The 11411-nt window shown below is 37.9% G+C and overlaps 1 protein-coding gene across 1 annotated transcript in view; it reads left to right on the top strand.

The window, feature by feature from the left end:
* The first annotated feature begins 440 nt into the window (after positions 1-440).
* The window catches only part of LOC145687660 (glycine receptor subunit alpha-2-like), a 235189-nt gene continuing 224218 nt past the window's right edge, over positions 441-11411 (top strand). The window contains exon 1 of the mRNA XM_081761120.1: positions 441-528. The gene's annotated coding sequence lies outside the window, so the exon portion shown is untranslated. The remainder of the gene's footprint in view (positions 529-11411) is intronic.

Raw genomic sequence — 11411 nt, 5'->3', positions numbered from 1 at the left:
ATTTTGCGCATAATATTATTTACTTCAACACGGCTCTGTATCTATGGTTGGGGACTTTTGTGTTTTTTTTTTTTTTTTCATAGTGGACGAGATATTTCCTCTTTCCCTCCATTTTTTCCCCGCGCTCCGTCTCCTATGTGACAAAGGATCAGTTACCACCATTCGCTGATGTTGTATAGTGGTTGCGGTGTACCATCAGGAGGGAAACGTTTCAACCATTGGCCAAAGAGATTTAATCATGACATCATCGATCATTGAACGTAAGGAGAGGAGAGGGGGAGAAAAAGAACCTGCCCTTGCTGCCATCTCTCAATAATACTTGCAATTATTAACTTCTTTTCTCTCCTTAACACTGCGCATGCTTCACAATTTCTTTTCTGGCGGTTAATTCGCAGTCTATAAATTCACTACAAAATCAAATTGTTGCCAGAACGTCATCGGCTTATCACCTGTTGAGGAACGAAGGATCATCTCCTTAATCACAACACTTCTTGGTCAGCTGAGCCTTTCTATTCTCAACGCATAAAGGTAGGAAGTCAAAGTTTTCGTAGCTTTTGCATGAATAATAATAATAATAATAATAATAATAATAATAATAATAATAATAATAATAATAATAATAATAATAATAATAATAATAATAATAATAATAATAAAAGTTAAGAAATAGCAGTACTTTGTCACATTTTGTTTTCTAAATGTCGGAAGAACATACTAATATTCAGTGGCGGCTCTTCAGGAATGCCTCAACGCTAAAACTAATCTTTTTATCTACAAGCTAAGCAGAAAATGTTTCGTGCAGCTTCAGTAAGCTATACACGAGGATTAGTACATTGCATAAGCTTTATTCCCTTAGACATCCCTCAAGAACCGTCACTGCATATTTTATAGTTAGTTTTTGCAATTTTTATCATCCAGGAAAACTGTTTGCGATATATATATATATATATATATATATATATATATATATATATATATATATATATATATATATATATATATATATATATATTTTTGGTCATGACAATCATTGTTTAGATAATAAATTAAACTTCCCTCCTGACAAAGTGGGTAATGTGTTCTTGCATTTCATATGAAAGCAAAAGTTTAGGATTTAGGACTTAGATTTCTGGGCTTTCGGCATCGATGGCCATTTAGCCCTCACGTTTGAGGGATGATGTCCCTCGGCGAGCACACTATTAGGGAAAAGGCAAGCGGCCTTGGACTAGAATTTAGGTACCATCCCGGCATTTGCCTGGTGTGAACAAAGAAAACCTCATTCAGGATGGCTGGCCCAAAAAAGACCGAGTGTCCCAACCGGAAATCGAACCCGAGACCGCCGGGCGAGAGCATTAGCGACTACGCTACGCGGAGCCACAACGAAAATTCCAGTCATGGTGCGATTGTATGGGGTTGAAACTAATGTTAAGCCTTAACATTAAGAACATAGTCTCGATGCTGATAATTAGGAGTTATTCAGAACAAAATTCGCGTCATTTTACTTCATTCAGATACTATGAATTACATTGATTGGAGGTCACTTTTTATTTTTATTTTAACACTGAGACTACCTGAGACAGGACCTTCTGATTCAAGTGAAATCTAAATTAATATTCAGTTTTTGAGTAGAGTTGAGTTGATTTTGAGTTTAACGTTCCTTTCAGCAGCGAGGCTATATGAGACGTGGAGCTACTGATTAACGTGGAATCCAAATCATATGAGCTCTCGCCGGGAATCGAACCCGGGTCTCCCACTATTCATGTTTTATTCACGGCTTGGCTCCCTCCACCGGGATTGAAAGTGGCACCACCCGCACAGGAAATAAGCACGTTATCCACTTCCTATGGTGAAACACCGATATCAATTATTAATGGGAAGAATTTTGAATATTGTATTCTCAGATGATGGCTACATTCTATATAGTGCTATAGTGTAAGGAAGTGTTTGTATCTTAATTCCTACTGAGGATAACCTGTCCAGAAATCTTAACCATTCTATTTCGTTATGCAATCAATTTGTTTGTCAACAACTTCCGAACGAATTATCTAGTTACAAAATAGTTTGCAGTGCTGCACAGAGAATTACGTTTCCTATATCCCAGTCATCATCATCATCATCATCATAGGTAACATTAACTAACTAACTCCTGGCGCAACAACTCATGGGTTTGAAGTGATGTGTAGTCATCACATCGGCTCCCCTTGCTGTTAATGCTGAGCTTCTAGACATGAGTTTGTTACTCTATTTTTCAAGTAACTCCCAATTACCCTTACGACACTCGGTGAACGCTTTTAGAACAATACCATCTAATGATTACTACTGGTCACCCGGTTTTCCTCTGATTATACCCAGCACTGTTTGACTTAGCTGCTCTTACAATAGGCGGTATTCCAGTGCAGCTAAGGTATTAGCGATCAATATAATTATTTTCTCATATTTACCGCAAAATGAGAAAGTTTCTATGTAATCTTCAGTTAATGCCTTCATCTTGACGTAGGAGTTACCAGCTACAACTCCATCCAGCAATAGCAGTCCTCATTTCCCCTCCCTCGTTTTCCTTTTATCATACATTTTATCACATCTTTTGGAATACTTTTCTCAGCAACAGCGTGCTAACCAGTTTATTTTTTTCTCTCTTTCTAATCATATCCAATAACACTACTATCACTCCCTTATTGGTTTTCCATTCCATTTGGTTAATTTCCTACAATCTTCTCCACAACCACATTTCGAAAGGCGCTAGTTGATTTCCATCGCCTTTTTTTTATATAATATCTATCTTCATGCTCCATAATGTACAATAGTGTACGAGGAGCCGCGGTGCCCAGTGGTAGAGCGCTCACTTTTGGTTCAATCCCAGCTCGCACAAAGTGAATTTTGTGGTAGACAAACACTGTCACTATGTGCAGTAGCGTACGCAGGAATTTATTTCGGGAGGGGTCTAAACTCAATATGAGGGTATTTTATATTAAAATTCCTAAAATTGCCCCTAAAATTAGGCTAAATTTACACAAAAGTAGAAATTTCGGGGAGGGTCCGGACCCCCAGAACCCACCCCCTGCGTACGTCCCTGACTATGTGCGTACTGTTGTCCACAAGACAAGATATTTCTCATCTTAAAAACGAGAAGAGAACCCAGACTGAGAAATATATTTTCCTATTCGAGACGAGACACATGGCAAGTCTCGTATCGTTTTCGAGGCGGGACAATACATTTTTCGAGTCTCGTGGGGGACACCAGTTTCCCCAAAGTCTTAAAACTTAGACAATATTTTAATGTTCCATCATTTATAGAATAAAAACTATAAATTGATGAGGAGATTGTACGAACATAAGGAGGAGCATTTATCAACGTTTTAAGATACTCAAATTATTACACAATAAACTCCAATAATAAATATGGGTTAAGTACTGTATCGCCGGACCAATTTTAGGAAATTTCAGTTGGACAATTTATTTTAGGTTGTGACGAAGAATGAGTGAAGGTCAAGTACGGGGAATAGTAAAAGTTAAGAAAGTAATTGTATTTGATGTTGTGAATGGCACTCTATGTGGAGGCAGATGGATTTTTTCGCGGAGAGATACACTTGTTATGATATAGTGGCGCGAAAGGCAGTGTCGAAATGGCTCGTGTATGTCAAGACTGTGACATAGATTGTAAAATGTACACAAAAATTTGGACAAGTCTTTAATTTGCCCATTTGATGTCAACAGAACCTAATAAACCCCTGCGGGACATCTAACCCGTTCCTCCTCCTACTGCTGCTACTACTACTACTACTACTCCTTTTTCTTCTTCTACTATGGATCCATACCCCATCAGGAAGTCCCGGTCGGAAAGAGGGATTGCCGCCGTCGATGGTGGAAGGCCGCCGGAGGCAGCCGGCACCCGTCCGCGGCGGCAGGACGATCTACTTGTTCAAAGTTGACGACCTTTTGCCGGGGCGGCAAGCGGTCGAAAATCGTAAAATAGAATGCCCTTTGCCGACTCTTTGCCGACTGTTGCCGACCGTCAGAGTCGGCAAAACAGTCGGAAAGTAAACTTTCCGACCCTCTGCCGACTCCTTTTGCCGGCCTCTTTTCGACGGCGGCGCCGGCGCTTTCAATGCCAATTTCCGGCTGTTTGCCGACTGCTCGGCAAGGCAACTATTTGTCGCGGTCGAAACTCGCGCGGAAAGACGCCGATGTCCGGCGCCGGCAATCCGACCGCGGCATCTGGTCGGCATGGACAAATTGTCCGACTGTAGGCGGCAGAGTCCTGATAGGGTATAGTAAAATTGCACGCCTAATGTAACGTAATCTAACGTAACTTAATGTACTCCAACTAAATATAACCGAATACAGTTCATTTTGCTACTTTTTTTTTTTTTTTTTTGATTTTGAAATTGGTTCGGCGATACAGCACTAATGCCATAAATATGGTTTAAATGTGGTTACGTCACTTTTTGTGAAGCTCTTGTGACGTGAGAGAGTTTCACTTCCAGATGAAATTAAGAAAAATATCAAGGTATATATTTGGTCTAGGAATTAATTCGTGCGGGTGGACAAGAGATGGCGCAACGAACGGAGCGTCCCGCAGTTCCGTGTATCCACACATGTGTTGCAAACCCCTGTTATCGCTTATCGTTCGTAGTATAGGGCAGTGGATTAAAGCGTCAACAACACCAGTTTGTAGTTAAGTGAACCTGGCGCAATATGTGCCTGATAAAGTGTTTTTGCGGGGTGTCCTGCTGCATTACTTTAACATGCAGAAAAGTGCGACTGAAAGTCATCGTATTTTGGTGGAAGTGTATGGTGACCATGCTCAGCTGAGCGAACGTGTCAGAAGTGGTTTGCACGGTTTAGAAGTGGTGATTTCGGCTTGGCAGACCAAGAGCGAGCTGGACAGCCAAAAAAATTTCAAGACGAAGAATTGACAGTATTGCTCGAGCAGGATTCGTGTCAAACGCAGGTACAACTTGCAGCAGCATTAGGCGTTGATCAAACAACAGTCTCTAAACGCTTGAAAGCCATGGGAATGATTCAAAAGATGTCACATTGGGTTCCACATGAATTGAAAGACAGAGACGTTGAAAGACGAAAAACCATTTGCGAATTGCTGCTTCAACGACAGAGCAGAAAGGGGTTTCTGCATCGAATTATTACGGGTGATGAGAAGTGGATCCATTACGAGAACCCTAAATGAAAAAAGGCCTGGGTGAAACCAGGTGAACCAGGTCCATCACAACCAAAACGAGATATTCACTGTGCAAAGGTTATGCTGTGCATATGGTGGGATATGAAAGGTGTGGTGTACTATGAGCTGCTGCAACCGGGTGAAACTATGAATGGAGAACGTTATCGACGACAATTAATGCGTTTGAAGCAAGCTCTGGCCAGAACACGACCAGAATGGGAGAACAGACATGATAAACTTATTGTTCAACATGATAACGCTCGCCCACATGTCGCAAAACCGGTCAAAACCTATTTAGAAAATGTCGGATGGGAAGTTTTACCCCACCCGCCGTATTCACCAGACGTTGCTCCTTCGGACTACTACTTGTTCGATTGCATGAACAACGATTTGATTGGACAGCGGTTTACTTCTTCAGAAGATATCGAAACATGGGTCTCTGACTGGATCGCTTCCAAGGATGAGGACTTCTTTCGCCACGGAATTCGTACATTGCCTGACAGATGGGCGAAAGTGGTGACTAGCGATGGACAATATTTTTCTTAAGGTATTTATGTATTTTGTGTTTGTACTACAGCTACAATGTGTGCGTACCAACCGCACGAATTAATTCCTAGACCAAATACTTTATACTTACATTTACAAAACGAGGCGAGAAAATTTTCCAGGTAAGACGAAATAGATTTCCGAGAATCGAGATGAGGCGTAAAAAGATTTCGAGAATTTAAACGAGAGGAGAATTCTATAAAAATTTACCAGCATGTGCGAAGGTTTCCTCATTGCCACCGTCTCCCTTAACCTCGGTGCCTCTCCGTGGAACGTTAAAATAAGACATTTCCACTTCGTTGCTATAATGTACGTCAAAGAAAACTTGAAAAGTAAATGGTCAATTCATTTCCAATTTTTTGATAATAATAATAATAATAATAATAATAATAATAATAATAATAATAATAATAATAATAATAATAATAATAATAATAATAATAATAATAATAAAATGGTTGAGAGCCAAAGGGAAGTGACTGCTGTTTTAGTACTTTTGAGAAAATTGAGTTTAAAAATGTGCTAATTTTTATTTTCACAATATCTTCTCAATGTTTTGTTCTCTGGAAACGATATTTAAGTTACACTTCAAGTTTAATTCTGTCACAACAAAAGTCAATTCATGATACATGTCCTCATTAGCATTTACTCAGAATATCAAAATTCGGCAGTTATGCCCCTTTGGCTCTCAACCTCGTAATAGTAATAAAATAAAAACGTGTAAGATATGCGTACCAACTTTTTCTGTTACTTCCTATATTATACGTTCTTTTCAATGATATTTCAGATAACATATAGGGTGGCTCACAAAACACCGGCCCTCCTTTCATAAGCTTCAATGCAAGCAGTCCGGTTTTTCGTGGACATCCCGTTACCTTCCCATTTAAAATTTCTGAGTAACTCCCCAGTACCTCATGATAATAACTCCTCTGGGAAAACATTAGCCTCTATTAAATGCACCCTATTACATTTCTCTATCTTACTTCATCTTCTTATCGTCAGCCGTTTATGATTTATAAGCACTAAGCACTGGACATTTATCTGAAACACCCTGTATATATATATATATATATATATATAAGTAGTAGTGGCCCCCGTATATCTAGTCGAGTCAGCAAAAATTTTTGTGACGTCATAGGTCAAAGGTCAATGACCTTGGCCCGGGGTCAATGACCGAGGGGTACCTAGGACCACCCCCTCTAAATTTTGGCAGGGGTACCTTGGCCCACCCCCTAAATTTTGGCAGGGGTACATAGGACCACCCCCCTTAAATTTTGGAAATTGCCAAATCTAAAAATTTGGTATGGTAGCCTAGGACCATAGTATGTACCTCTATCGGTATTGGGTGTCTATGTCGTTCCCTTTCATGGGTAAAAAATTGCCAAAAATTCAAATTTCGGGGTTTTTTGACCTAATTTATCCCCTTGGATGAGGTGTTATTACCCTATATAGTTATATGGGCGTATACAGGGGTCCATTCCCTTTCATAACATATGGGTATATTAATGCACCCCTTGAAAAATTTGGGAGGGGTACCTTGGCCCACCCCTTAAATTTTGGAAATTCACCAATTTCAACATTGGGTATTATAGTATAGGACCCTAATATGTATCATGATAAATTTGGGCGGTCCACCTCATTCCCTTCTAGGGGTACAAAATTGCCAAAATATAAACGTAAGCAATACGTTATACCACGTGTTTGGTTTTCGACCTAATTTATCTCCTTGGATGAGGTCCTATTACCTTATATGATTATATGGTCATGTATAGGGGTCCATTATCTATCATAAGACATGGGTACATTGGTGCACCCCTTGAAAAATTTGGGAAGAGTACCTTGGCCCACCCCTTAAATTTTGGAAATTGCCAAATCTAAAAATTTGGTGTGGTAGCCTAGGACCATAGTATGTACCTCTATCAGTATTGGGTGTCTATGTCGTTCCCTTTCATGGGTAAAAAATTGCCAAAAATTCAAATTTCGGGGGTTTTTGACGTAATTTATCACCTTTGATGAGGTGTTATTACCCTATATAGTTATATGAGCGTATACAGGAGTCTATTATCTTTCATAAGATATGGGTACATTGGTGCACCCCTTGAAAAATTTGGGAGGGGTACCTTGGCCCACCCCTTAAATTTTAGAAATTGCCCAATTTAAACATTTGGTATTATAGTACAGGACCCTAATATGTATTATGATAAATTTGGATGGTCCACCTCGTTCCCTTTTAGGGGTACAAAATTGCCAAAATATAAACGTAAGCAATACGTTGTACCACGTGTTTGTTCTTTTGGCCCATTTATCCCCTTGGATGAGGTCCTACTACATTATATAGTTATATGGTTATGTATAGGGGTCTATTTCCTATCATAAGACATGGGTATATTGGTGCACCCCTTGAAAAATTTGGGAGGGGTACCTTGGCCCACCCCTTCAATTTTAGAAATTGCCCATTTTACACATTTGGTATAATAGTATAGGACCCTAATATATATTACTATAAATTTGGGTGGTCCACCTCGTTCCCTTTTAGGGGTACCAAATTGCCAAAATTTTAGTACAACCACGTGTTTGGACTTTTGACCTAATTTATCGCCTTTGATGAGGTGTTATTATCCTATATGGTTATATGGGCGTATACAGGGTTCATTACCTTTCATAAAACATGGGTATATTAATGCACCCCGGTAGAGGTACCTTGGCCCACCCCTTAAATTTCGTTTTTTTTACCTAATTTATTCCATTGGATGAAGTCCTATTACCTTATATCGTTATATGGTCACGTATGGGGATTCATTTCCTATCATAAGACATAGGTACATTTGTGCACCCCGTTTAAATTTTTTGGGAGGGGTACTTTGGCCCACCCCTTTAATTTTGGAAATTGCCCCTTTTACATGTTTGGTATTATAGTATAGGACCCTAATATAGATTAGTATAAATTTGGATGATTCACCTCGTTTCCTTTCATGGGTACGAAATTGCCAAATTTTAGTACAACCACGTGTTTGGTTTTGGCTCAATTTATCCCCTCGGATGAGGTCCTATTACCTTATATGGTTATATGGCCATGTATGTATTGGTCCATTTCCTATTATAAGACATGTGTACATTGATGCACCCGAGGGAGGGGATTCGGTATCATAGTACATGCCTCAACATGTATCATGATAAATTTGGATGGTCCATCTTGTTCTCTTTCATGGGTAAAAAATTGCTAAAATATAAACATAAGCAATATGTTGTACCATGTGTTTGGTTTCTGGCCCAATTCTTCCCCTTTGATGATGTTCTATTACGTTATATGGTTATATGGACATGTATATGGGTTCATTTCCTATCATAAGACATGGGTACATTGACGCATACTTTAAAAATTTGGGAGGGGTATCTTGGCTCATCCACTCGGTTTTAGAAATTGTTTAATATAAGCATTTGGTATCATAGTACAGGACCTCAATATGTACCACTATAAATTTGGATGGTCCACATCGTTCCCTTTCATGGGTAAAGAACTACCAAAAATCAAATTTTGGAGGTTATTGACCCCGTCTTATAAGGTTTTAACGCGTTATATGGATATGTACAGAGGTTTATTACCTTCATATGTTTATGTTCCCTTTTAAATTTGGGAATTATCAAATAACAAAATTCGGTAAACGTTTTCTAGGACCCATTGGTGTCCCTCTTATGGCCAAATATTCAAAATTTAAAGGTTATTGACCGGCTTTATTATTGAATAAGTACAGGATTTATTACTTTTTTCATAAGACACAGGTGTGTTTGTGTACCAATCTTAAATTTTGGGAGGGGGTACATTTCTTATTGTCATATCAATAATTGGTAATTGTTCTTTGGGTAAATCATTATGATCACGTGATCAGTTATTGACCTATGATGGGATTAGGAGTCCACGACATTGGTACATTGAAACTTTGTAGGATAATTTGAGAATGCGTCATTGGTATTGATTATTACAGCCAAATATAAACGTAAGCAATACGATGTACCACGTGATTGACCTTGATGAGGTAGTGTACAGGGATACATAGCTAACCTTATTGAATCTTATGACTCATAGTCTTAAGGAAACACTGGCAAAGTTATTGTTGATGCAATTTGATTGGTTGATCACTATCTTTCGTGCAATCTGATTGGCTGATCACTATCTTTCGTGCAATCTGATTGGTTGCTGATTTTCAAATCTTTGCTGCATTCAGTTTTTAAGTTTTGTTTAACATTTAAAAATCTTGGTTTCGTTCAACATTTTGGACTCACTGATAAATATGATCAAAACCGTTTATTTGTTAATCGAATAGTTAAAAACCGGATAAAGTTTGACGGTTAACCGTGAAACGTAAAAATTTTTTTAGTTTGAAATTTTTTGTTTTAATTTTTTGTTTCAGAATTTTGTTTGAAATTTGTTTCAAAATTTTTTGTTTGAAATTTTTTTTTAATTTTTTTGTTGCAAAATTTTGTTTGAATTTTTTTTAGTTTAAAAATTTTTGTTTCGAAATTTGTTTCAAAATTTTTTGTTTGAAATTTTTTTGTTTGAAAATTTTTGTTGCAAAATTTTGTTTGAAAATTTTTTGTTTAAAATTTTTTGTTCGAAATTTTTGTTTTGAAATTTTTCGTTACCAGTTTTTTTTGTTTAAAATTTTTCGTTTGAAATTTTTTTCGTTTGAAAATTTTGTTTCCAAATTTTTTCGTTTCAAAAATTTTGTTTGAAAGTTTGGTTTGACATTTTTTTTAAAGATTGTGCACTCATTAGTAAAGAACCGGAACTGTTTAGAACAAAAACCTTTGTCAATATTTTTTTCATGATGCAATAGTACACGTCAGAATATGGGGTTGTACTTGAAATGAAAAAACACAATTCATTGAAATGGATCATTTTATTACACTCCACATACATCCATACCAGCGTTAGTATTCATGATAACATCATCATGGCTACTTGTCTGCAGTTTCTAAACACACGTGATGTGATGAAATCATTTACCAAGATTACTGATTTACAACAGAATGTACCTCATAGAATCTTAGCTAGCGAAAAAATCCATACAAAGTTTGGATTAAGAATCGTAGTGAAGCTTGAAAATGATAAGAATATAATTTTACCAGCAAGATATTTACCCATGGAAGCATCAAAACAAGAAGAACTGCTGCGTTTCTTAAATACTGGATCTGTATCTTTATGCTATAAAAGACTCTTGGGTCGAAGTCATCAGTTTGAATTTAGTACACAGCCAGATTCGTCAGCAAATCATGAATTCAAACGTCAGCACATCAGACATAGTTGTATGAATGTGGTTGGTCGGTATGACGTCAGCAACTGTGATGAAACCATGAATTCAAACGTCAGCACATGACGTCAGCCGTAGTTCTATAAATCAACCAATACCGTGAAATCATTTGAGCAAGTGCTTTTCAGGAGGAAAGATGTGTACTTCTAACGATAAAGAATTCATCTTCGCAAGCTATTATCCAATAAATATATTTCAAACAAAACATGTGATGATTGGTATCAGTGCTAGAACATTTGACCCAGTGATTCGATTGGGCAAAGCAGAACAATTTGGTGTACAACTGACCTGTGAAGAATGGCACGAATCGACCAAATGAATGATGAGCTAAATGTGACCATAGTCAAATCATTAGGCTCAAATCATGAAGTGGTGCTGCG

Source organism: Thermobia domestica, chromosome 6, assembly GCF_964235325.1.
Source record: "Thermobia domestica chromosome 6, izTheDome1.hap1.1, whole genome shotgun sequence".
Lineage (NCBI taxonomy): Eukaryota > Metazoa > Arthropoda > Insecta > Zygentoma > Lepismatidae > Thermobia > Thermobia domestica.
Note: the sequence above shows the minus strand (reverse complement) of the source record. Positions and strands in the feature narration are given on the sequence as shown.